Below are 23,481 nucleotides of genomic sequence, written 5' to 3' on the forward strand. Positions count from 1 at the left end.
ATGTTGCCAGGCCCCTTCCTACATCCAGCCTGGAAATAAAGGCTCTCACAGACCCTAAGCCTGTGACCCTCCACACCCAGCTGCCCATTATGGTTTGGGTCCTGGAAACAGGACCTCAGATCCTCAGCAATGCTACCAAGACCTCCTTAAGACAGGATGGAACCAAACCTGAGCCCTCTGGCATATTCCTCCTGCAGGAGGGGGTGGTTTCCCCTGCTCTCAGTCCTTTGCCAGCTGTCACGGTGCTGGAGAAGGTTACCCCTCCCAAGGCCCCTTGGGATGAACTGAGTAAACAGCATGGGATAACAGTACAGCCAGCTAGCACAGGACATGACAGAAATCAGTGGAATGTTGCTGAGTTCATCCTTAGCTTGGCTATCCCTAATAAAAGACAGGATCCAAGCAACAATACACTTGGCCAAACTTTAGCCCATCAGTTGTCTTTCATTGTATGCTCTGGCCAATGAAAGGTCCCATTATCACTTTTGGGCCATTACCTAGAAATTATCCTTTACAAGATGAAGAACTCTGGAAATCTCCTGCCTCATAGATACCTCATATAAATCAAAATCACCCAACTCCACATGTACTAGGGCCCCAATACAAGGCTTTGTCGGGACATTCCTCATTTCCTTCAGAGTTACATTGCTGGTAGTAACCAAGGCACCATTTCACTTCTCAAAATACACAATGCTGGGCTCCTGGAAGAGGCATTCAATAAAACTTTCGTGTCCCTAGCAAGTCCTAGATAGCCAGTTTAACTGAGAAACATAATGATCTCCTCGGACAACTCCTCTTACAATTCCTATCTAACAAATTACATGAGTCTCTCCCTTGCTCCCAGCCTTAACTTATCCTTATAAACTTCTGATCTAGCCCCTCTCCCATAAGTGCTTTAGGCCAAACCGAGGGAACTAGCTCCCCTGGATGCATTAACCATAGATTGCTCCAGAGGCCAGGCAACCATTCATCTGATGAGACCTATCAGAACCCAACCTTCTACCAAAATTCAAAATCCGTCAAGTGCAGCCGCACACCGTTCTGGTAACTGTGGTCTTAGTACTAGTGGTCTGGGGGTCCTTCCAAAGGAGTCATTGTTGCGAGCAAACATGGTGGACGCTGAGACCCACGTCAGCTCCATGGAGACCCACCTGGAAAAGGTACCCCAGTCCCACATCCCAGATGACATCGCCCTGGCCCAGATGCTCACCGCTGGAGATGACATTGCCTCAGATGCCCAGTCATGTCTATAAATTAAAATCATGCAGGTAATGACTGAGACGTCCTGCCCCCATATCCTGCTTCCGACCTCACTCTGTCTGTCCATTCTGGCAGAGCCCACACTGGCTTCCAATCTCTGTACTGGTCACACTACCTTCCAGCCACCCAGTGGGGCTGTCCATCTTCCCTGAATGCCTTCTGTCTGTCTAGATTCCACACAGCAGGATCTCCCAGAGCCCACCTCTCTGACTTCCAGACCTGGGTCACCGGACCTGTTGGAGCCCAAAGCGATGGTGGCCACAGAATCTTTTAATCACTTCTGCCTTCCATGGGAGGTGGTATATTTGCCTCTAAGAGGAGGGGACTGAGCTTAGACAGGACTCCATCCAGGTCTGGAGGAACGGCGCATCTTCCCAGACCATCTGCCTTTCTGGAAACGACTGAACTTGACAGAATCACATAGCAATGTTGTAAAGGCTCTGCTGTCTGATAACGGTGGGCAATTGTGCTCCAAACACACTGCTCTCTGCTAAGGGGCTTCCTGGGGACTCATCAAGGCTCAGGAAAGAATCTCCAAGTGTGGAATTTTAAGGCATGGGGCAGGCCAGAGAAGATGATACTTTCAGGCTATGGAGTCATCAATACCCCTGAAATCACATAAGAGCAAAGTGTCAATCATGGGCCGAACTTGAAAGCCCATCATCTACATCTATGACCTCATTGAAATCTTCCAACACTTTTTAACAAGGGCAGGAATGAATTTTCTCATTTCATGGAAACCAAGGCCTGGGGGGGGCGGGTGTAGTGACTCATGCAATGTGCTACAACCAATATACATTGGTGCTAGGGACAGTGAAAAACCACGGGCTGTGTGCAGACAGACTCTGGTGACTCTGAACTAATCACTTCACCTCTCTGGACCTCAGTCTCTTCATCTGTGAATGAGGTTAAGAACCTCCCCTCCCTCCGGCAGCCCCCCGCCCTCCATTATGGGACAGACTGGTGAGGGATCAAATCAGCAATGGTCTGGAAAATCTGGACTCATTTTCTGGTGGCTGGCCTGTAACTGCTGTCATTCTTAGAACCCAGCTCCCCTCACACATCCACACCTGCTACTCAAGGAGTGGCCAGAGGAGATGCACACTACCCCCCACCCCCCCCTGCTGGGTGATCAGCAGCCTATCAGTGATGGCATGATGGAGGTTGCTAGATGCCAGAGTGCCTGAGCCACAGTGACCAGAGTGGCTGGGCTGCAGGACATGAGTACAGCATTCTCTGAGGTTGCCTGAAGGGTCCTTCTCCAGCGGACACCGTTCCCCAGCTTAAAGCACCTTCAGAATGTGGCACAGGCTCCTCGCTTTGGCCCCTGAATCTGGATCCTGGATTTGTTGTGGGGTCCTGGACAAGTGGTTAAAACTCTCTGGGTCCTAGTTACTCGTCATTAAAACATTTAAAGCCTAGCTTTAAAGTCACTGGGACATTGAACACAAGAATGCATGGAGAGTGATTAGCTCTGTGCCTGAAACATGGTAAGGACTGAACTATTAACTTAGATGATGGGGCCCTTGTTAAAGTTCCACTGAATGGATGAGCATCCCTATGCCCACTCTACAGTACAGGAAAACTGAGCCCTGGGCAAGCAAAATGACTGGCTCACACTAGTGGCTAATATCTAGCATGCTCAGAAGTTAAAACTTTGGCCAGATCCTTCCCAGTCTTGATTCCTTCCAAGGAGGCCCATTCTGATTGGATTTGGGGGAAACCTTGGTCTCTGTGTCCATTTGGCAAGTCCCAGAGCGTCTGGATCCACCCACACAGCTGCAAGTGGACAGGCCTGGGGGAGGGGAAAGCAGTCACAAATCCTGGTTTCTCTCCAGTCCGTCCCCAAGGCTGGACATTCCGGAAGCCACACCCTGTCCCCAGGTCCCTCTGGAAACTTTGGCAGCCTTATCTGCAGAAGAGGGGAGAAGAGGAACTGAGATCCAGCCAGAGAATGTCAGAAGGAGGAGGAGAGCAGGTCAGAGAGGGATGGGGAACACCCCATGTGGCCCCAGCCACAGCGCAAAAGCACTTACTGTCCTCCCAGCTTGTGGACAGCCAGCAAGAACTGGCTGCTAGCCTTGACTCTGTCCTGAACTCAGTGGGTGACCTTGGGTAAACCATTTTGCCTCCCTGGGCCTTGGTTTCCCCATCTGTGAAATGGGAAATTGCACTTGTGCAGGGGTCCTCACACCAGTGGTAGGAAAGAGAATTTCTAGAGCAAGGCCCATGACCTCCCGGCCCACAGGCCTCACACCCATCCACAGGTGTCCAGGACTTGGGCTGTGGTATCTCATTTATCATCTGTGTGGTTTTCAGGTACCATGGCCGGCAGGCTGATTACTCAACAGGCTTATTACACTCTTTGGTGACTAATAGATTCTTTTTTTGTTTGTGTTTTAAAGCCATAGCAATAATATTGGCTCTCAGTGACACTGCTGAAATCACCATTATTCAGCCTGACCCTACCTACACGATAAACAGACCCGCGGAAACATCCCTTCTTAGAAGAGGAGGTCTCTGCCTCTCTCACAGTAGGAGCAGGTTCTCTGATAGTGAACTTGGTGTATGTTGCGGGGAAGGGTGTGGATTTATGAACTGTTGAGAATCACAGGATTAGGTCATTTCTCTGGTCCTTTCCAGCTCTGACCTACACATTGGACCTCATCAAAGGGAGGAGTCGAACAGATACCATCTTCCCTTCGAAAGTTCGAGGGTGGGGTTAAGAGTCCAGCGGGGAGTCAGACAGCCTGGCTTTGTGTTCTGGCTCCATCACTTGTGGGCTGGGTGACCCTGAGCAAGTCATCTCCTCGCTCGGAGCTTGTCTTTTTATCTGAAAAATGGGGAAAATAAGATGACTTCCCACAAGGGTGGGGAGAGGGGAAGGGAAAACAGGAAGCACTTAGCATGGTACTTGGCATACAGCAGGGTCAAAAGCTGGGTTCTGCTCATATTAGATGGATATCGAGAACCCTGGAGAGTGGTTTGGACTGCAACAGGGTGGGGAGGGTTAGGGCTGACACTAGTGGGGACTTGATGGAGGGTCAAACCTCCTAGGCAGGCACGTCAAGGGCTGTCACTGTCACAGCCACCTGAGCTCTCCTTTTCTCCTTTTCTGACCAGCTTTATCTGCCAAAACATAGGGGCACCTGGGTGGCTCAGTCGGTTAGTCGTCCAACTTCGGCTCAGGTCACCATCTCATGGTTCGTGGGTTCGAGCCCCGTGTCGGGCTCTGTGCTGACAGCTCAGAGCCTGGAGCCTGCTTTGGATTCTGTGTCTTTCTCTCTCTGTGCCTGTCCCCCACTCTCTGTCTCAAAAATAAATAAACACATAAAAATTAAAAAACAAAACAAAAAAAGAACAGAGCAGTTCGGCACAGGGATGGAGCAGGGGCTGCCTTTGGTCTGGTTCGGGTCTCCCTGGGGATGTCCCCTTCTGTGTTGAATACCCCACCCCCACAGGCCTCCTCACAAGGATTCTCTCCCTTCTGCAGGAGGCCAGCTCTCACCTGCCGTGGACGGGATGTCCTTACCTGTAACCATCTGTGGGCTCATTCCCCTCCCTCCGCATCTGTGGTTCTCCACCCATGGGGTGCGATGCCCCCCTTTATTACGCTGAATGGTCATCATTGATAATTCAGCCTGCCTCCATGCACAATGGAGAAAGCTAAGGTAACCAGTGGTGGGCTGGTAAACGTTTAACAATCAAATCTCTGAAGGAAAATAAAAAATCTCTTGATTTATACCCTTTGCCAAGTTCCTTGGTGTAAATACTTCCACCACGGCTAATTTCAAACTACTGACCTGATGACACCGAACTCAGAGCTGGGGAGAAGTACACACGCGCGCTGTCCTGTGACTTGGCTCCAGCACGCCACTGGATGAAACTGAACTGAACTGAAATGAAATGAAATAAATGGAAAGTAATTTATAACCAAAATCCATATTTCATTATGTTCATGCTCAGGGCCAGCTCCCTTAAGAAGATGTAATAGAAGGGCCTGCGTGCGGGCTCGGCTGTCGCAGGTCACTTCTGCGTCGTGAGAAGTGTTGTCGTTGGTGATGTCATTTTTCTGAGATGGGGCGCCAGTCTCAATAATGTTCTGAACAAAGGACAATCTTCCTCCAATTTCCCAAGGAGTTATATTCCTGGAGACTCGGTGGGGGGTATCAGAATCATGCAAAAATATAATTTGTATTTATACATAAAACAGAATTAGGTTCGAGCCATCAGCTTTCCGTTCGTTCAGGTGTTCTCCATGCCTTTCAAAAGTCCCCACTTGGGAACTGTCCATGGACACCCTCCCTCCCCCGTCACTGCCACATCCCAAAGTCATTCCCACAGATTTCCAGTACGGACGGACCCTTGGCTTGGTACTCGGCACCCATCGAGACACATTGCCCCAACTGTGTACTCCTCCGCCTGGGCAGGCCACTCTCTGAGACCCCACCGTGCTCGGGACTTTGCTAACCTGCTCGCGTACTTCGGCGCACCTGTGATTTTATCTTCCAGATTCTGACCTAGAGTTAAGTCAGTCAGCCAGCCTTCCATCTCCTCCATGCTAGCTAGGCCCAGTACTGAGACCTAAGGCACCAGGAGGAAGCCAAGTAGGCGGGGAGACAGCCAGAGACATCATAGTGACAACGCAGGGTGCCCAATAAGACAGAGGTGAGCACCTTTGGCCGGTGTGGTTTACAGGCAAGAACACCAGCCCTGGTCTGACCGGAAGTTTGATCTCTACCTGGACAGGTATTCATGGTGTGATCTCAGCAGAGTGACCACACTCCTTGGACTTCAGCTTTTCTCCGCTCTAAAATCAGGGCAAGGAAAAAGCCCCATTCTCTGCAGCTGCTGTGCCAACAAATTGGGGTGAAGCTCCCCCATACCCTGGCGGGGGCCCCAGAGACACAGACATGGCCAGTTGTTGGTGCTTCGAGCTCATCTGCGTAGCGAGCCGCTGCCTCCCGACGTTGTGCTGTGGAGACCAGCTTGGGCAGATTTCCACCGATGAGATGGTTAGTAGGTAGTCCCGGGCTTCCCACACCAAGAGACATGGGGACCTCCCTTCCAGGACTGGCCGAATGCCTTCACCGTGCCCTCATCGGCTGGCTGGGGTGGTTGGCTGGGTGATGCCCCCCTACTCACCAAGCCGAGCCCCTGCTCAGGGACAGCCCTGATGTCTGATGATGCTGGGGATATTGAGATGTGCCAGACAGTCCCTCAGCCTGGGTCGCCCCCTGGCTAGTGGAGAAGGCAAACTCGTCACTGGGTCATGAGCCCCACCCCATCTTTTTGGCTTGTCCTTATTGCTCCCAGCGGCTTCCATCTTATGAGATACTAATGGCTACGCTTTAGTTCCCATCATCTACCACCTCTCAGCTGCCTCTGGCCCTGCTGACCTCCCTCCTTCTCAGCCCCTGTGACAGACCCCACGCTTTCCCAGGCAGGGGCACCTCCTTGGGCAGGGCAGGCTCTTGACTCCGGCTCTGGTCCTCCTCTGTGACGTGACGCCACCTTGGGGAGGAGGAAATTGCCCGACTTCCCCCAGGCCCAACGCACTCCCGGCCCCATGGCCTACAAAATAGCAAACAGCTGCTGTGACCATGGGCTGCCCAGACCCCAGGGGCCTGGGGGGAAGCGGGCCAACGGGAACTTGGAGAGAGAGCTCTTAATAACATACCTTCCCCAAGCTGCTTCCAAAGAAACTTCTCCTCACAAATCATTCCATAAACACTTAGCAGGCTCTCAGGAAAGCGTGCACGGCTCTCACCCGGCTATTAGGAGGCTCCTCACAAGTAAATTGAGACCAGGCAGCAAAGGCCTGTGCCAAATCCCCCTTCCTGCCCTCTTCCCACATGACATTCCCCTCCCCCACCCTGGACCCTTCAGCTCCACCAGCAGGGGTCTCCTCCTTTGTGGCTCTGGCCTCTCCTCAGGCTCTGGCCCTCTGCCTACGGGCAGTGGGGACACTGTCTCCCTGGAAACCAGCCCCCTACCAATCCAGCTGCCGGGTTTCCAGGGCTCTCCTGGGCTGCTGTATAGGCTAAATCCTACTGAGCCTTCTGAGGCCTACACCATCAGGCCAGGCGCGGACAGGCTGGGCTGGCCCGCTCCCCGCCTCTGTCCCAGCCACCCTCAGCCGAGGCTGCTGGTGCCTCTCAGGCTGGGGCTGCTCAATGGGGAAATAACTCCAGGTTCATCCAAGTCACGAGCTGGAAAATCCCTCCCATCCAACAATCCCCCTCCAGGGAGAGAGTAGTACAACTCGCTCAGCTGGCTGATATCCAGCTCCTGGCTAATATCCAACAAGGATCGGGGAATTACTTGATTGTTGGGAAGTTGACACATTTGCTTACAGGTTAGCAGCTTGCCTGCATAATGACTTCCATCAGGGTCTTTGAGAACAATGGTAGGCGCTGGCATCCCGGTATCTCCTCCATCGTAACTCTGGAAGACACTTCGAGAATGCTTGCCCCTTTGCCTAGGTTTGCCCAATATCATGTTGCAGAACCAAAGCTCTATTGCAGACAGAAATCACTGGTGAAAATAAATAAAACATTCAGATGAAAGTAAACACGCAGATCTGCGGGCACTGAAATTGGTACTGGATGGGCTTCAGGAGACGGGCCCTGGTCACAGATCTGGGATCGAGTTCCAGGCCACCACTTAGCAGAAGGCTGATCTTGCGCAAGCTTCTGTAAGCCTCAGTTTCTTCAACTCGAAAATGGGGATAAATCCTACTTGTCTCAGCACACTGGCAGGAGGAGCTCACTGCACTCCACCATCCCTCTGTGAGTGGCCAGTGGTGGCCTCCCCAGGCGCCCATGGCTGAGGTGCTGCTGCCTTTTCACTCCGAGAGCTCAATCATGAGTCACTCGTTCGAGCTTTCTCTCGTCAAATATTCAGGGGGCCTCTCTTATACACCAGGCACTAAGCAGGATGCTGACCATGACAGACCCAGGCCCTGCCTGTGAGAAATGAACAGAACAGGGGGATGAATTCGAATGGATACAGGGTGAATTGCAGTCATGGTAAGAGTTACAATGTCCCTGAGTCCGAAGACTGAATACTGCCTTCAACAGGCTAGGAATCAGACTCCAAGCTCAACGCCACAGGGAACAGACACCCAGGCCCAAAAGACACCAGGGAGAGGAATCAGGCTGCCGGTCCGCCGGCTGTACTGGGAGCAAGAATGGAAGAAGTAGGCCCGCCGTGATGACAATGACGACGATGATGACAATGATGACAATGATGGTGATGACGGTGTTGAGGACAGGCACACCCAGGGAGCCTGCTCAGTGTTTTACTTGCATTACAGCACGTCGTCACCACACTCTGTACCTTCTAGGTGGCACACTGAGGTTCAGAAAGGGGAAGCTGGTGTCTCAATGTCCCACGTCGTAGAAGCAGAAGGGCTACATGCAGGCCCAGGCTGTCGACTTCAGGCTAAGATGACAGCGGACCCCTCGCCCAGATCTGAAACAGAGGAGTCACCCCCAGAAACTGAGCAAAGCAGTCTCACTCCACAGCGTGTGATCCATGGGACCAGGGACGGACCCTGCTGCCCCTTTCAAAGTCTGTCTTCTCAGACATCAGGGGCCTCGATTCCCCTTGCAGTGCTTTGCCCTCTGTGCTTGGGATCGCCCTCTTTAGACATCTCAGGCCCTGATATAGCCCTGAGGGACCCGGCCTTGGCAGCCCACTCTGATCTGTGTGCCTTCGCCCTCCATCACACACCGCCCCCCACCCCTGCAGGCGTTAGCACACCTCTTTCTTCCCCTACCACGTCCCCCCTGCTTTCTTCTCTGGGAATCCCACCCATTCTGCAAGGCTCAGCGCAAACTCTGCTTTGTCCCATAACTGCTTCTGATTCCTCACCTTCTCGAAAGGTGACATGAGCGTGGAGAAAAAGCAGTCCATCTTGGGAAATCTGACCCTGGCGTGTAACTAACATGCAACCGTGAACAAATCAAATCAGCTCTGACAGGCTCAGTTTTCTTATCCATAAATCAGAGCTGGTAATCCTTACTTCAGCTTAGTAATTATTAAATTTTTTAATGTTTATTTATTTTTTAAGACAGACAGTGTGAGTGGGGGAGGGGTAGAGAGAGAGAAGGAGACATGGAAGCACAGAATCGGATTCGGGGCTCAAACTCACAAGCTATGAGATCATGACCTGAGCCGAACTCAGATGCTCAACTGACTGAGCCACCCAGGAGCCCCCCACTTAGTGATTATTAAATGGAGTCACAGATATAAAAGTTTTTTGTAAATGATACAGTATTGTAAGGATATTATCTATAATCACAGTCCCATGCTGTATAAAGTGACAAATATTGGCTTTCATGAAAAAAAAAAAGTATTCACTCATGTTAACTAAAACATTTAGGGCTATGAGGGTTTCAGGCATGGCTTTATTCAGGGGCTCGAATTCCATCCCCAGGGTCTGTTTGTCCCATCTCTGGATTCTCCAGATTTCCATGTTGGCTTCTTCTTAAGCTCCATGTGGTAGAGAGATAACTGTGAAGTTAGGTTCCAGATTCAGATCCAGCCAAAAAGAGAGAGACAGAGTGAGGACCCTCTCTCAGTAGCCCCCCACAATTATTCAAATACTCCACCTTCCTGGTTCTGAGGCCTCAAGTCCAGCCCTGACCAGGCCCCTGAAGTCTAGAATTGCTCAGGCCTGTCTCCCAGCCAGCTCTGGAGCTGGGGGGTGAGGACAGCCCTTTCAGAAACACACAAACCAGGGAGCGGGACAGCGGGTGAGAGGCCTGAGGCCCTAAGGAAAAAGCAGAGGGCTGTTACCAGAAAAGAAGGGGAAATGATGTTGATGGCAAAAATAATGACCATCACCTGGGACCGACTGACAGCCACACATGCCCTTATTCAAGTACAAAATAAGGCCTGCCCTTCTCTTCCCTTTCTCCAAATGGAAGACAAGTGAAAAACTCATATAATTGCTGAGGTTAGGATCGCCGGGTGATTTATATTCTTTGCCTTCAGAGCCTGATGTGTTCTTACGGCCAGGCAACACTTGGCCCCTACGCCGTTACTCCAGGCTGCAAAGGAACTGTGATAGCAACTCCTATTTGAAAGAGGGAAGAAAGGAAAACAACACGGGGTGCCTGGGTGGCTCAGTTGGTTGAGTGCCAGAGTCTTGGTTTTGGCTCAGGTCATGATCCTAGGCTTGTGGGACTGAGCCCTGCATCCAGGCTCCTCGCTCAGTGTGGGGACTGCTTAAGATTCCCTCTCTCTTTGCCCCTCTCTCTGACTCTCTCCTTCTCTCTCTCTAAAATAAAATAAGTAATAAGGAAAACAACCGAGGGGCCAGCAGTCGGCCACACTGATCTGTTCCTGAGGAACAAGAATGGCAAAGTGTCCCTTTCCTGGCGCAAGAACCCATTACTAGGGTCAGGCGGTAGGAAGAATAATGTCCCCGGCAAAGACAGCCTAGCCCTCGGAAGCTGTGAACGGGTTATATTCAATAGCAAAGGAAAATGGAGATTGTGGATGCAGAATTGGGGTCATTAACCAACTGACCTTAAAGGAGGTCATCTTGGATGAGCCCATGGTAACCACACGGGCCCTGGGAGTGGGAGATGGGGCAGAAAAGGGGTCAGTGTCTGAGTGAGGGGGTGCCAGGGAGACTTAATTGGCTACATCTGGAGAGAAAAGAGCACAGGGGGTGTGGCCTCCGGAAGTTGGAAAAGACAAGGAGATGGGTCCTCCCAGAGCCTCCCGAGAGGAACGCAGCGCCGCTGACACATTCATGTTATCCTTGTAAGACCCACCGTGGACCCCTGGCCTAAAGAACTGTAAGATAAATTCGTGTTGTTTCAAGCCATGAATGTGCGGTAATTTGCGACAGCAGCCATAGAAAATGAATACGGGGGCGCCTGGGTGGCTCAGTCGGTTGGGTGTCCGACTTCAGTTCAGGTCATGATCTCGCACTCTCTGAGTTCGAGCCCTATGTCGGGCTCTGTGCTGATGGCTCAGCGCCTGGAGCCTGCTTCAGATCCTGTGTCTCCATCTCTCTCTGCCCTTCCTCCACTCAAACTCTCTCAAAAATAAACATTAAAAGAATAAAAAAAAAAAAGAAAATGAATACAGACAGCAAGGCAGCAAGTCCCACTATCACAATACTCCTTTTGATCCTATTTTTATGCCTCTGGTTGGGCACTTGATGGACACTGTCACCTATGGTCCACTAGCCATCTCCAGGGATGGGTGTGGTCATCCTTATGTCACAGTTAAGGACACTGAGGCTCGGGGAGCTGCTAGCTTGTCCAGAGTCAACCAGCAAGTAGAAGAAGGAGCCAAAATTCTAATGCTAGTCCACCTCGAGCCCGAGCCACTCTGGGATCCCCATTTACCTTTTGTGCCCTGGGGGGACCTCTCTTCTCTGTTTGGACCCTGCAGTGACAGAGGGAGCTCATACCCTGCCGAGGCTGCCCTCTTCTTCCTGACTTCACTCCCCGCATGATCCTAAAGTACAAGACCCCCCATGGGTGGCAGCTAGAATGCCCAACTCTGGAATCCAGTCACACTCATATATTTAAACTCAGCCGGTGAGCAATAAATCGAGGACAAAGTGGCCTGGGGACTAAGGATGAGGCTGAGATTTCCTGCTCTCCGGGGGGCAGGTTCCTTTTCTCCAAATCCAGCTTGCTGCTCCCCTCTGCGCCTCCAGCTCCAAGCCCCCCCAGCTGGACCGAGTGGGGGGCTGGAATGCACGACCTTGTATCAAATGGAAGAAATGTGCAGCTTTGTCTTTCAGGATTTATTCTCTCTTGTCACCTCTACTCACATCTGATCCAGGAATGTCCCCGGGGAGCGGGGGTTGCTGAGGTGAGGGAGGGCAACTTCGGCTCCTCCAATTTCTCCCTGACAAATGCGAAATGGGTCGGAGACCACAGGGGAGGTAAACAGACCCCTAAAAGTGCCTTGCATGCAGTTTGGGGCTGAGAAGTAAGTTCATGCTGAGCTAGGGCTCGGCTGGTGCATCCCCAGGGGTGGGCCAATTGGCTGATGGCCAAAAGCCAGCTACCTCCCCAACCCCCAATACAGCCAAGTCACAGAGGCCTAGACTCCCAGACTGAGTAGAACCAGTCAAGGTCCCCCGCCTTCAGATGGCAGAACCTAAACACAGACTCCAAAACGTCAGATGAGACTCAGGGGAGCATGTAATTTGACTCCTTCTTTGGCCCAGAGAAGGAAAGTGACTTTCCTAAGGTCACACAGCAAGACCAGGGCCCCTTCTTCGTCAAGCCTCAGTTTCCCCAGGGGTAAAATATAGGTCTGTCAAGAAACTCAAACGAGGCAGAAAAATGCTAAGTGTCTGTACGTGAGAGGGAAACACCAGCAGCCCACCATGGACCGAGCACGCGCTATACACCAGGCATCAAGCTAAGAGCTAACCGGCTTCCTCTCCCTCCCTCTTTACCACACTCCGTGAAGCTTTTGTTTCTCCTACTTTGCAGATGAAGAAGCTGAGACTCAGCAAGGGAACTTTCTGGGGGGATAAACTAATTTAGGTGGTGCCACTCGGGCATATACTTATGGAAAAAGTAACGGAGATGTACACTTAAGATTGGAGTACCTTACTCTCTGTCAATTACATTTCCATTGTTTTAAATGTCATGATAGAAAAAAAATGATAAACTAAGGCTCAGGGAGGCTAAGTGACTTTTTCAAGATGGCACAGCAGGTGAGCGGCAAAGCCGGGCTTTGAACTGGATCTTCTGACCACAGAGCCCCTTCTGACCACTGTCCCCTTTGCCATACTGTTATGTTACGTGTTAGCACCATGGTGGCTCTACTAACCTCTACTATGCCCATACCTCAAGTCTGCAGCTTTGTTCCAATTTGCTGAATCCAGACTCAAGTGAATGATGGGGAAGCCTGGAAGGCCCTGGAGAAAGCTCTGAGCCTGGGCAAAGGGCAGGGGCAGGGTTGCTGCTATCCCAAGTGGTGTCTCAGTACAAATTAAAACAATCTGCTCCTTCCCCTTGGTAGTGTGGCCTCACTCCAGGGTGCAGGAACTCAGTATGGACTGCAGCTTCCAGCTCCTCAAGGGGTCCTTTGTACAGTGCACAACCTGAACACCTGTACACAGCCCTGGCAGGAGTGCCTCAGGGAAGGCAGATTGTATATCACCTACACTGTGGGGGAACACCCTTCCTTATCCACCGTACTCTTCTACCTGGGCCTTTCTCTCTCTCTCTCTCTTTTAATGTTTGTTTGTTTGTTTGTTTGTTTGTTTATTTATTTATTTATTTATTTGGATAAAGTGAAGGGACAGAAAGAGAGGGAGAGAGAGAATCCCAAACAGGTTCCGTACCATCAGCACAGAGCCTGACATGGGATTCAATCTCACGACCATGAGATCACGACCATGAGATCATGATCTGAGCAGAAATCAAGAGTTGGACGCTTAACTGACCGAGCTACCCAGGCACCCCTACCGGGAATTACAAAAATTTTTTAATGTTTATTATTTATTTTTGAGAGTGAGAGAGAGAGAGAAACAGAATGTGAGCATGGGAGGGACAGAGAGAGGGAGAGACACAGAATGTGATGCAGGCTCCAGGCTCTGAGTTGTCAGCACAGAGCCTGGCAACAGGGCTCCAACCCACGAACTGTGAGATCATGACCTGAGCAGAAGTCTGACGCCCAACCGACTGAGTCACCCAGGTACCCCTACCTGGGCATTTCTGATGTTCTCCCATCTGTCTGGGGTTTGAGGGACCTCTTTTTTGGTTCAGGCCCTCCCTGTGTTCTCAGCTGCAGGCACACACAGAGGCTCACTCAGCCACTCAGCAAATGCTTAGAAACAGTCCTCTCTGTGGCAAGCCCTGTGCTGGCAATTGGCCCCAGTCTGGGACTTCTCACAGCGCCAGGCAAGTACAAGAAATACAGGAAGAGATAGATGACAAAAAGCTGGCATCTTGACACATGCAGAAGGACACACCTTCCTCAGAGCAGAATGTTGCCTTTATATACAAATCACAGAGGACAATAATGGGAAGGGGGGGTCCCTAGAGTGGTACATGGCCCTCCTGTGCCCCGTGTCTCCAGGCCAAAATCTGACCCGAGATCTTCCCCACTCACTGTGCTGGCCCTGCTGAGTGCCGGCACCCCCCCCCCCCACCGCCGCCACAGTGCACATAGCACACACCCTTTCTTGTGCTTGCTTCTCCCCAACCTGGACTAGTAGCTTCCCATCTGGGTCTCTTTGCCTCCACTGAATAGGCAGCCGCTGGAAGAGGGATCCCCAAGGCCCCGCCTGCCTGGACAGTGTGGGTTCTCTGCATGAGAGTTTGTGCAGACCTGACCCTCGAGCCAGAGCAATGGTCCTTGAAGCTCATGAGAGCATTCCTCTTCAATGTGACGTGACCACAGGGGTCACTTGGAAAGGGTGGGAGAAATGGGTCATGGGAGAGAGCGTGAGCATAATGGGAGCCCCTCCCACCGCCGCAGTCGTTTACCCCGTGAAAAGTCTATTTCCATACTTTGGTTCACTGAACCTGCAAAAGAATAGGTGAGGCCAGGGAGCCTCAGAGAGCTCAAGTAACTTGCCCAAGGTCACACAGCCACGCTGCAGCCCAGCTGAGCCGGGACCACCAGCTGCTTCTCTGTCCCAGGCCTCCTTCACCACCCCCAGCCCCTATCTGGCTTTCACACGGGTGGGCTCAGGGAGGTAGGGGGCTGGGCCCCGCCAGGCGCACTGAGGCGTTGGGGCTGGCGATGATGACGGAGCTGCCGTCTGCTGAGAGGAGGTCACGGTCTGCAGATGCCACGGTCTGTTGGCTTTGCGAGCAGGATGAACTGGGAGGCCCACCTGGGGCTAGACAGGCCCTGGGCTGGGGACTCTTGCCTCGGGTAGGTTGGGGGGCCCTCTGCAGAGTCAGGGGAGATGGCTGTACCACCCAGGCCGTCCTGCTTCTGCCCAGCTTGTTGGAGTGGGGGAGCAAATAGACCATCAAAGCCGACTTTGCCAGGGCAGGTGGATGGGTGGCGTATCAGTCAGGGGGTGGGGGGAGAGAGACTGGAGGGACCAGAGGACTCCAGACCACCAGCAGCATTCGCCAGCCTCCCCCCCACCCCCTGCGGTCCAGCAGGGAGACTCTGAGTCACTTCCAGCTAGCGAGAGCAGAATTGCTTAGCATGAGGGCTCCGGACCCCACACTACTGAGTTCAAATCACAGCCACCTCTCTGTGACCTTGGGCAAGCCCCTTCACCTCTCTACATTCAGGCTGCTACGCAGTATCTTGATAGCGGACATCAATGTTTACCTCATAAGGTCGTTCTGACAATTAACTACGAACCCTCTCAAAGCAGCGAGTTGGGGCCAGGGCCAGGATTAAGACCTAGATCTCCTTCAACACAGAAGCAGTGTCTGCATGAGAATTGCGGCCAACGCCCTCTGCCCTCGTTGGGTCTGAGTCTTCCACCTGGGGAGTGAGTGGGTCAGCCTCAGTCCCTGAGGACTTAGCCATGCCATGTCCTGTGCCCTACCGTGCTAAGGGAGCAGCTGCCGTGTGATTACACAGGTGACCCGCAGGTCCAGGGCTGAGGACAGGCGATCCTTGCCAGGGGAGAGGAAGGAAGGAGGTCTCTCTGAGGACACTGGGAGAGTGGTAGAGGTGTTGGGGGCTTGTGTGGTTGTGTGGGTCCAAAGTCACCTACCCAGCTGACTGAGCTAGGTCCTTCGCATAACAAGAAGAGGCACAGGATTGGGCCACCCCAAGCTACTCCCAAATCTACTTCCCTTCCAAAAACTAAATATGCAAAGTCTTCCTCTCTGGAGGTGGATTGACAAGGATTGCAGAGTGGCTTGAGGCCAGACATAGTTTCCCAAACCCCGTCTCCTACCTGTGTCACTTTGGGTAGGATGCTCAACCTTTCTGTGCCCCTGTTTTCTCATTTGTAAAAGGGGAGTAATAATCCTTCCCCCACAGGGAGATGATGCATGGAAGGGGCCCTTAAGCAGAGCTGGTGCTCAGAAGACAGTGTTCCTTCCCCTCTTCTTGGTGATTCAATCCAATCACCTTGAAGCCACCAAACATGAGCAAGGCCCTGGTGTGGGTGACGGACCCACACGGACCAGTCTCGGTCCCTGCTTTCAGTGAACTCAGGGGTCCCTGGTGATGCTGCGGCCAGAATGTCGGGTAGGAGTGAAAGCTTCGTGCCGGAGGTTTACTCATAATTGTTGACGTTGGGCAATCAGTACACAGGATTTCGTTGTACTATTCTATATAATCCTGAACATGTTTTAAATTTTTCACAATTATTGCTTTTTATTTTATTTTTTTTATTTTTGAGAGACAGAGAGAGACAGCTGGAGCAGGGGAGGGTCAGAGAGAGGGAGACACAGAATCCGAAACAGGCTCCAGGCTCTGAGCTAGCTGTCAGCACAGAGCCCGACGCGGGGCTTGAACCCACGAACTGTGAGATCTGACCTGAGCTGAAGCCGGATGCTTAACCGACTGAGCCACCCAGGCGCCCCTAAATTTTTCACAATTAAAGCCTATAAAGTTTGCATCAAGCACTGCCAGCTGTACGCAGTCTTCAAGAAAACTAGGCCTTCCCCAGTTCAAGGCTATTACCCTCAAATCCAGGGGCTGTCAGTCTTCGTCCCTGAGCCAAATCCAGCTTGGTGCCTGTTTTGGTAAATAAAGATTTATTGGGACGTAGCTCATTCATTTCCATAGTGCCTGTGGCTGCTCTTGCCCTGCAGGCAGAAGTGAGTACTTGCAACAGAGACCATGTGGACTACAAACCCTAAAATGTTTACTGTCCAGCCTTCAGAGAAAAAGGTTGCCGACCTCTGTTGTGATCTCCCACTCGCCCTCCGTTATGTACCCACAGCGCTGCTATCGGGTCAGAGCTGTCCTGTCCAGCCCCGGCGTCAGGGTGGCCCTGGGTGGTTGTTGGGACCTACCTGTCTCTTCCCGCCATCATCTCCCCTCCCTTCAGCGCCCACTGTCACAGCCTCACCTCAGCCCTTGCCACCGGCCATAATAACCACCATGACGGTCACTGGTTCGCACCCCAGCTTCACTACAGACACCCTCCTTCTGGGTTGTCTGTGCTACTGCCCCACTAGCCAGTGATTCTCCCACTCCTCCAGCCGCTTTCTTCTCTCTTTGCTTCCCTCCTTATCCACAGCCCATCATTTCAGTACAGTCTTGTCAATACCCTAGATCCGTTGCCTTTTCCTTTGCAGCAAATCTAAAAAGAATCTGATGGTGGAGGAACCCAACTAACCACCTTTCAACACCAAGCCCCCAACAGCCAGGGCTGGTGAAGAAAGGAAGCCACACACAGCAGAACAAATTTTTTCACTACAGTTTCATACCATACAGCCACACACACAGTCAACGCCGACCCAAAGTCCACGGACTTGACCTAGTTAGCTTATGTCTACTCTATGCACAGCAGCCATTTTGAGCCTTCTCCTATCTCTGGGGATGGGCTTTAACAGTCTGAGATGGGGTGGAAAGGGCATTGCAAGTGAAGACAGCAGCAAGAGCAAGGGCGGGGGGTGAGGGGTGTGGTAAGAGGTCAGAGGCCAGGCTGAGGACACAATTGTATCCTATAGGTTTATAAGAATGTTCTGGGCACTGGGCAGCCACAGAGGAGGCAGGGGCCAGATGGGAGGTGGGTTTCTGCAGGAGCAGGATTGTGGGATCTGGCAAGAAGCATGGGGAAGGGGTGCTTGTTCACCTCATGCTCTGTGTCCGACAAGTCTCGACTTCCGAGGACAGCATGTATTTGGAGGTACCCCCAGTGCAGGAACCCCTGCCCATTCCCAGGGAGGCCAGCCTGTCTGCAGCACGAAGCTGCCACACCCCTGGGTCAGTGAGCACCAGCAGCAGTGCCCCCCGAGGTCACCCAAGGACAGATCATCAAACCTCCCTAAGTGCCTGGTAAAGCAGGGGTAATAATATCTTTGTGTATCTCCCTTCTCTGGGAGGTGGAAGGAAACTGACGTTCCAGAGTGCCTCCTGTGTGCAGGGCACCCTGTCTCATCCGCCGCCCCACAGCTGGTGGAGGTAAGCACGAGTGTGCCGACATTACGATCAAGAATCGGAGGTTCAGCAGGCCTGAGACCTACGTCAGATCCCACGGTCAATGGCAGCGCCAGACCTGGAGGCCATGTGTTAGTCTGGTGCTCCTTCCTCACACCCAGCTGCCTGCTGGGACCCACCAACCATGACTGGTCAACACCTCGAGGCAGGAATTCACATTTATCACCTTGCATACCGTCGGTGGAAGGAGCTCACCTTCATGGGGAAGCCCCCTTCCCACTGTGGGCTGGCTCCATCTACCAGAAAGTCATTTTTCATGGTTCGTCCATAGGGAGCCGACAGGGGTGACCTCCCATCCTCCCACCCTCCCCTCCAAGTCCCCTTCTCCAGGTGGGCACCCTGCCATGCCAGCTGCATGGCACAGGATGCACTTGAGGCCCCAGTGGACTTTATTTATCTCTGGACAAGCTCCAGTTTGTCTGCAGGGCCCAGAGGGGGCAGTTCTCCAAAGCGGGACACCTTCTCCAGGGTCCTGCCTCTCGGAGACGCTGCCAGAGATGATAACTGGCATCCTTCGTAGCCTGGAACAGCTGGCTCACAGCCACTCTCCCCTCTGCCCCCACCCTGGGTGGCCTGCAGGTGGGCTGAAGCAGGGGCGGCAAATATTTGCTGACCGAGGGAATGCATTGTCACTGGAGACCACTCAGCAGGTGTCTGCATGCGAGGGAGGTGAAGGGGGGGGGCGGGCAGTGACTGGGGAAGGATTGCCCAGAGCTTCACACCTGGGAGGAGGCTCAGACAATGGATGACCCAACCCTGGCCCTGGTCAAGTTCAAAGGCTGGGAGAAGACTGGGGCCAGATGGGACACTTAAACCAGAGAGTACAGGTGAAGATGTCATCAATGGCCAGGATGACAGCTTTGCACTGCATCGACATGAGAGAAAGCTGGGTATAAGATCATTCTAGAACAAGGGAAGGACCACAGCAGCTCTCAGGGCAGCTCCTGTATCCAGAGGGACCCCAGAGGGGGTCTAGGGAGGGGTGAGGGCAGAGAAAAGGTGAGAACCCAGAACCTGGGATCTGTGTGGTGGCCTTGGGCAAGCCCTTACCTTCTCAGAGCCTCAGTGTCTTCCTGCTGGTCCTTTGTCGGGCACAAGTGTCCAGCAAGACCGGGTCACACATTAGTATGAACCCCATCGCTGGTGGTAGGAGGGGTCCCCTGCTTGTTCTTCCTCCTGTTGGTGGTGGTGGTAGGTAACCTTAGGGCACTTGCGTGCCGTCCCAGCAGGGCTCCAGGTAGGGACTAGAGGTAGGCTCTGCTCAGATAAAGCCACCCCGCCCTCCCCTCCCCCACTCCCTATCAGGATGTCAGGAGCTCCACCAAGGGATCACTGGGGCTACCACAACAGTCAGGGGAGCCCGGAAAATACGAATTGGGGCTGCTCCTTCCTGCTGTCAGAGGTCACAGCTGGGAAAGTGCAGGGGATACTGGCAAAGGCTGGGTGTCCTTGTACCTGCCTGCTCAAGGACTCCGTTCGGACATTCGCTGGGAAAGCCTGGACGTGAGACTGGGCTCAGCTAACTGTGCTCCCAGGCTTTGCCTAGGATGGACCTCTGGGGTAAAGGGGAGGCATTGAAGGGGGCTGGCCTGAACTAGGAAGACCCCTGTCTCTGTGACCTAGGAGGTTTCTGGCCCTCTCTGGACATTAGGATTCTGACCCTACTTCTCCAAGATGTGTGATCCTGACAGAGATTAAGGATTCATGTTCGAAGAGCCCAGTGGCCAAAACAGGCCTGGGAGGGAGTCGGGACCACTCGTGCAGGCCTCCCCAGCTTACTCCAACCTTAGCCCGCTGTGGCCTACACCTGCGTGTCCCTCAGCTGGAATGTGCCACATCATTGTCCACCAGCCTCCCTGCCTCCTTGCATCTGTGTTTCTCCTTCCAGAGGGTGCGAGCACCACCCCCACACAAGAGGAGGCCCCCAGGAGGAGTTCATGGAAGGGACAGGGTCCAGGCAGAGAGAACAGCATGCAAAACGCTCAGAGCCTGAGGAGACCTGGCCCATTTGGGCCCCCAGGGCATCCCTGGTATGGCTCAAGGACTGAGACAGGGCGGTGACAGAAGTGGCAGGACACAAGGTTGGAGAGGTTATTGGGGGCAGACTGAGAGGGTCTTGAGTGCCGGATTGAAGCCTGATGACAAGAGGCTGCTGTACAGGACACATGTGCCCCAAGAAGGAGCCTTCCGTCTGCAGTGTGAAGGGCACAGCACAAGCCAGAAAGGAGGCAGAGAGGCTGGGGCAGCAGAGCTTGGGAGAATGGCTGGTAGAGGCGGGAGGGATTCCAAAGGACGTCCCAGAGAATGGGTGCCCACTCCTCTGGATGGGGGCTCTAATGGGTCTCCCACCACAGGGCAGAGGCAGGGAGATGGTGTCCAGAAGCCTCAGCGCCCAGGACCCAGTGTGGCCTCAGGGCGTGAGACCTGGAGCAGGGGCAGTCACCACATACCCCAGGAAAAGCCTGGCCAATGTGCAGGTAGGAAGCCCTCCATCTCCACTAGCGCCCCCTGAGTCTCCTCAGCCCTGGGTGGTGTGTCTGTGTCCACCCCATCTCTCTGGTCCAACACCCCAAAGCCTCCTACCAACCAGTCCTCCTCCCTTGCGCTCCCCAGAACTCATGTCTGTGCTTCAAGACTCAGACCAACAACCTCTCCTCCAGGCAGCCTCCCTGAGTCTTCCCCACCCAGTCCCACAGTCCCTGGGCTTCCTGGCTCCCATCGTGCTGCACTGGTAATGTCTGAGTCTGCACCCACTTCCCCGTGTTCTTGGGGCTACCCTGAGGTCTGGGGCTCCTGGGTGTGACTCTTCTCTTCACTCCCCAGCACTGGGCCCGGAGCTATGGCTCCCACTCAGTGCAGGCGGGCTGGTGGCCGGCTAGGGTTGTGATAGGGGAGCATGTGACAGTACTCAGTAGTGTGAGGTACTGGGGGTGCGCTCTGAGGAGACAGGTGTGCCCGGCTCCCAGCACCTTAGAATTCCCGGGAAGCATAAGACAGGCTCTGGGCCAGTGATGGCCGCCCTCTCTGTGTCAGACATCACACTGGGGACCCCAGCAGGACCCCCAGCAGACAGCCCCTCAAGGGCAGAGGCTGGAAGCCTGTGCTGAGGCTGACCCTTCTCTGTCTCAGCCCAGACCCTGCTGCCCTGACTCCTGAATTCCCTGGGGGCAAACAAGGTAGAAAGAAGGCTGGGGGAGGCGAGAGGGAGAGAGAGACCCCATCCAGGGCTCCTGTGGCCTGGGGTTTTCACACACAGCGTACAGCGTCTAGTGAAATCTTCACAACCACTGTCAAGGAAGGCAGGAGACATCAAGTGACTTGCCCAAGGTCACAGTGCAGGAAGTGGCAGAGCTGGGATTTGAGCCCATGTGGACTTGACCCCCAAACCCACAGACTTTCCTCCTTTCAGGATTGCTTCTCCAAAAGGGAAGGTAAGAGGCAAGATCACGATATCACTGGGACCACTTACCTTGCGGTCTCAGTGCAACTCAAGCAAATGAAGAGTTAACCTCAGGAGGGGGAGGAGAGGGGTGAGGCAGGGTTGGTGGGAGTGTGTGCGAGCTGCCTGGCTGCCTGGCACTCTGACACAGGTTCAAGGACCCACAGCGCTAATGGTGTCCTCCCTGGTGTGATCGGCCAGGTTCTGTGCAGTGGAGGTGAGGACAGAAGGAAGAGTCGGTCACGGAGGTGTCGAAAGGGAAGTCCCGTGTGACCCCAGCCAAACAAAACATCAGACATGTGTGTCCCAAACACACAGAGTCACTGGGGAATTCTTGCCTCTCCAAGTCTTAGTTTTTCCGTCTGTCAAGTGGCGTGATGGTCACCACCAAGGCCATCCTACGGGCTGCTTGGGGCCTGGGGAGATCGGGGTGAGGCCCTTTAGGGGTGTTCTGAGCATGCTGCATGAGGAGGGATGTCATAATCAGTACCTTCCAGGGTGTAGGTGCTCAGCCCCACTGGGCCCCGGAGAGAGGAGGCTGCTCCTCGTCTGGTCTGTGGTTCCTTCTGAACCACCCATACCCAGAGGGCCTTACCTAGCCTACGCCCAGCCCTGCCCCTCCTGGCCCTGCCCTGTCTGTCCCAGAAGTCCCCACTCCCAGGTCCCCATTGTTCTCAGCCTTTCCTTCTGGGATCATTCTCCCAGCTCGTAGACAATGAACATTCCAAGGATTCCTCAGCCCCCACCCCTGCCTTCAGCCTCCCTCAAAGAGGCCCTTCAGCCTCCTTCAAAGAGGCCGCTGGGAGTTAGGGTCATTCTGACAGAGGTGCCAAACCACACATCCCTCCCACTCCCTCCCAGCTCTACCAACGTAGCCACCTGGCTTTCTTCCAGTGGCCCCTGAGGAAGGGCCCTGCCGTGCGGGGTGCAGCTCACAAGTCTGGCCAGGATGGTTTGCTCAACCTGGGCCTGAAGCCAGGCTCTTCCTTGGACATTCTGGGCAGCCTCGGATAAACCACTGTACTCTTGGGGCCTCAGTTTCCCACTCTGTAAAGTGGAGGAGGCCCAGCAGGATATGGTGGTCGTGAGCTTGAGCTTTGGAAACAGATGCCCGCAGCCCTGATCCTGGCTTTGACCTACGCAGGTGCAGGTAGTAAGGCCTCTTCATGCTGTGGTTTCCTCCCACCTCACAGGTGGCCATGTGGTTTCGCCGAGCCACGTGAAGTAAACACCCCACAGAGGACTGGGCACATGGCCTGGCCACAGTGAGCTCAAAGGGAAACCGCCGTTCCCTAAGGGGCCTCCCCTAAGGACCTCTTATCACATCACCTCCTGTGGTTCTTTGCTCCCCATCACTCACTCTCCATGTGGTCCTGCCCCCTGCCTTTCCTCAGACTGTCCCCTGCCTGGTGTGCTTCTCTCCCCCATAGCTTTTGTGTCCCTAGAGACTTGCTGGGCCAGCCCAGCACCCAGTGATCTCTCCCAGCCCTGACATCCCTCTCTGCTCCTTCTCTTGGTTGAGCGCCCACCCTGGACCAACATAGTCCCCCACACCCAATCTTGGCTCTAACCTGCTCTGCAATTCAGCTCCCTTCTGACCTCCCGCTCTGTAAGCTGCCCTGTGGTTGCTCCCAGTCTGCTGGGAAGACAGGCATATGAAACCCTCTGAAGCACAGAGATCTGAGCTT

At 53.6% G+C, this 23,481-nt stretch overlaps 1 long non-coding RNA gene across 1 annotated transcript; it reads right to left on the reverse strand.

Moving 5' to 3' along the window:
* Window positions 1-8,348: 8,348 nt before the first annotated feature.
* Window positions 8,349-22,207, reverse strand: LOC115272745. The gene is made up of 3 exons (XR_003900444.1): window positions 21,824-22,207; window positions 19,405-19,530; window positions 8,349-8,736 (listed from the first exon to the last, which is right to left on the reverse strand). It is a non-coding gene; the product is annotated as an uncharacterized LOC115272745 (long non-coding RNA).
* Window positions 22,208-23,481: the final 1,274 nt, after the last annotated feature.

The sequence above is a fragment of the Suricata suricatta genome, chromosome 11, assembly GCF_006229205.1.
Source record: "Suricata suricatta isolate VVHF042 chromosome 11, meerkat_22Aug2017_6uvM2_HiC, whole genome shotgun sequence".
NCBI classification, from domain to species: Eukaryota; Metazoa; Chordata; class Mammalia; order Carnivora; family Herpestidae; genus Suricata; species Suricata suricatta.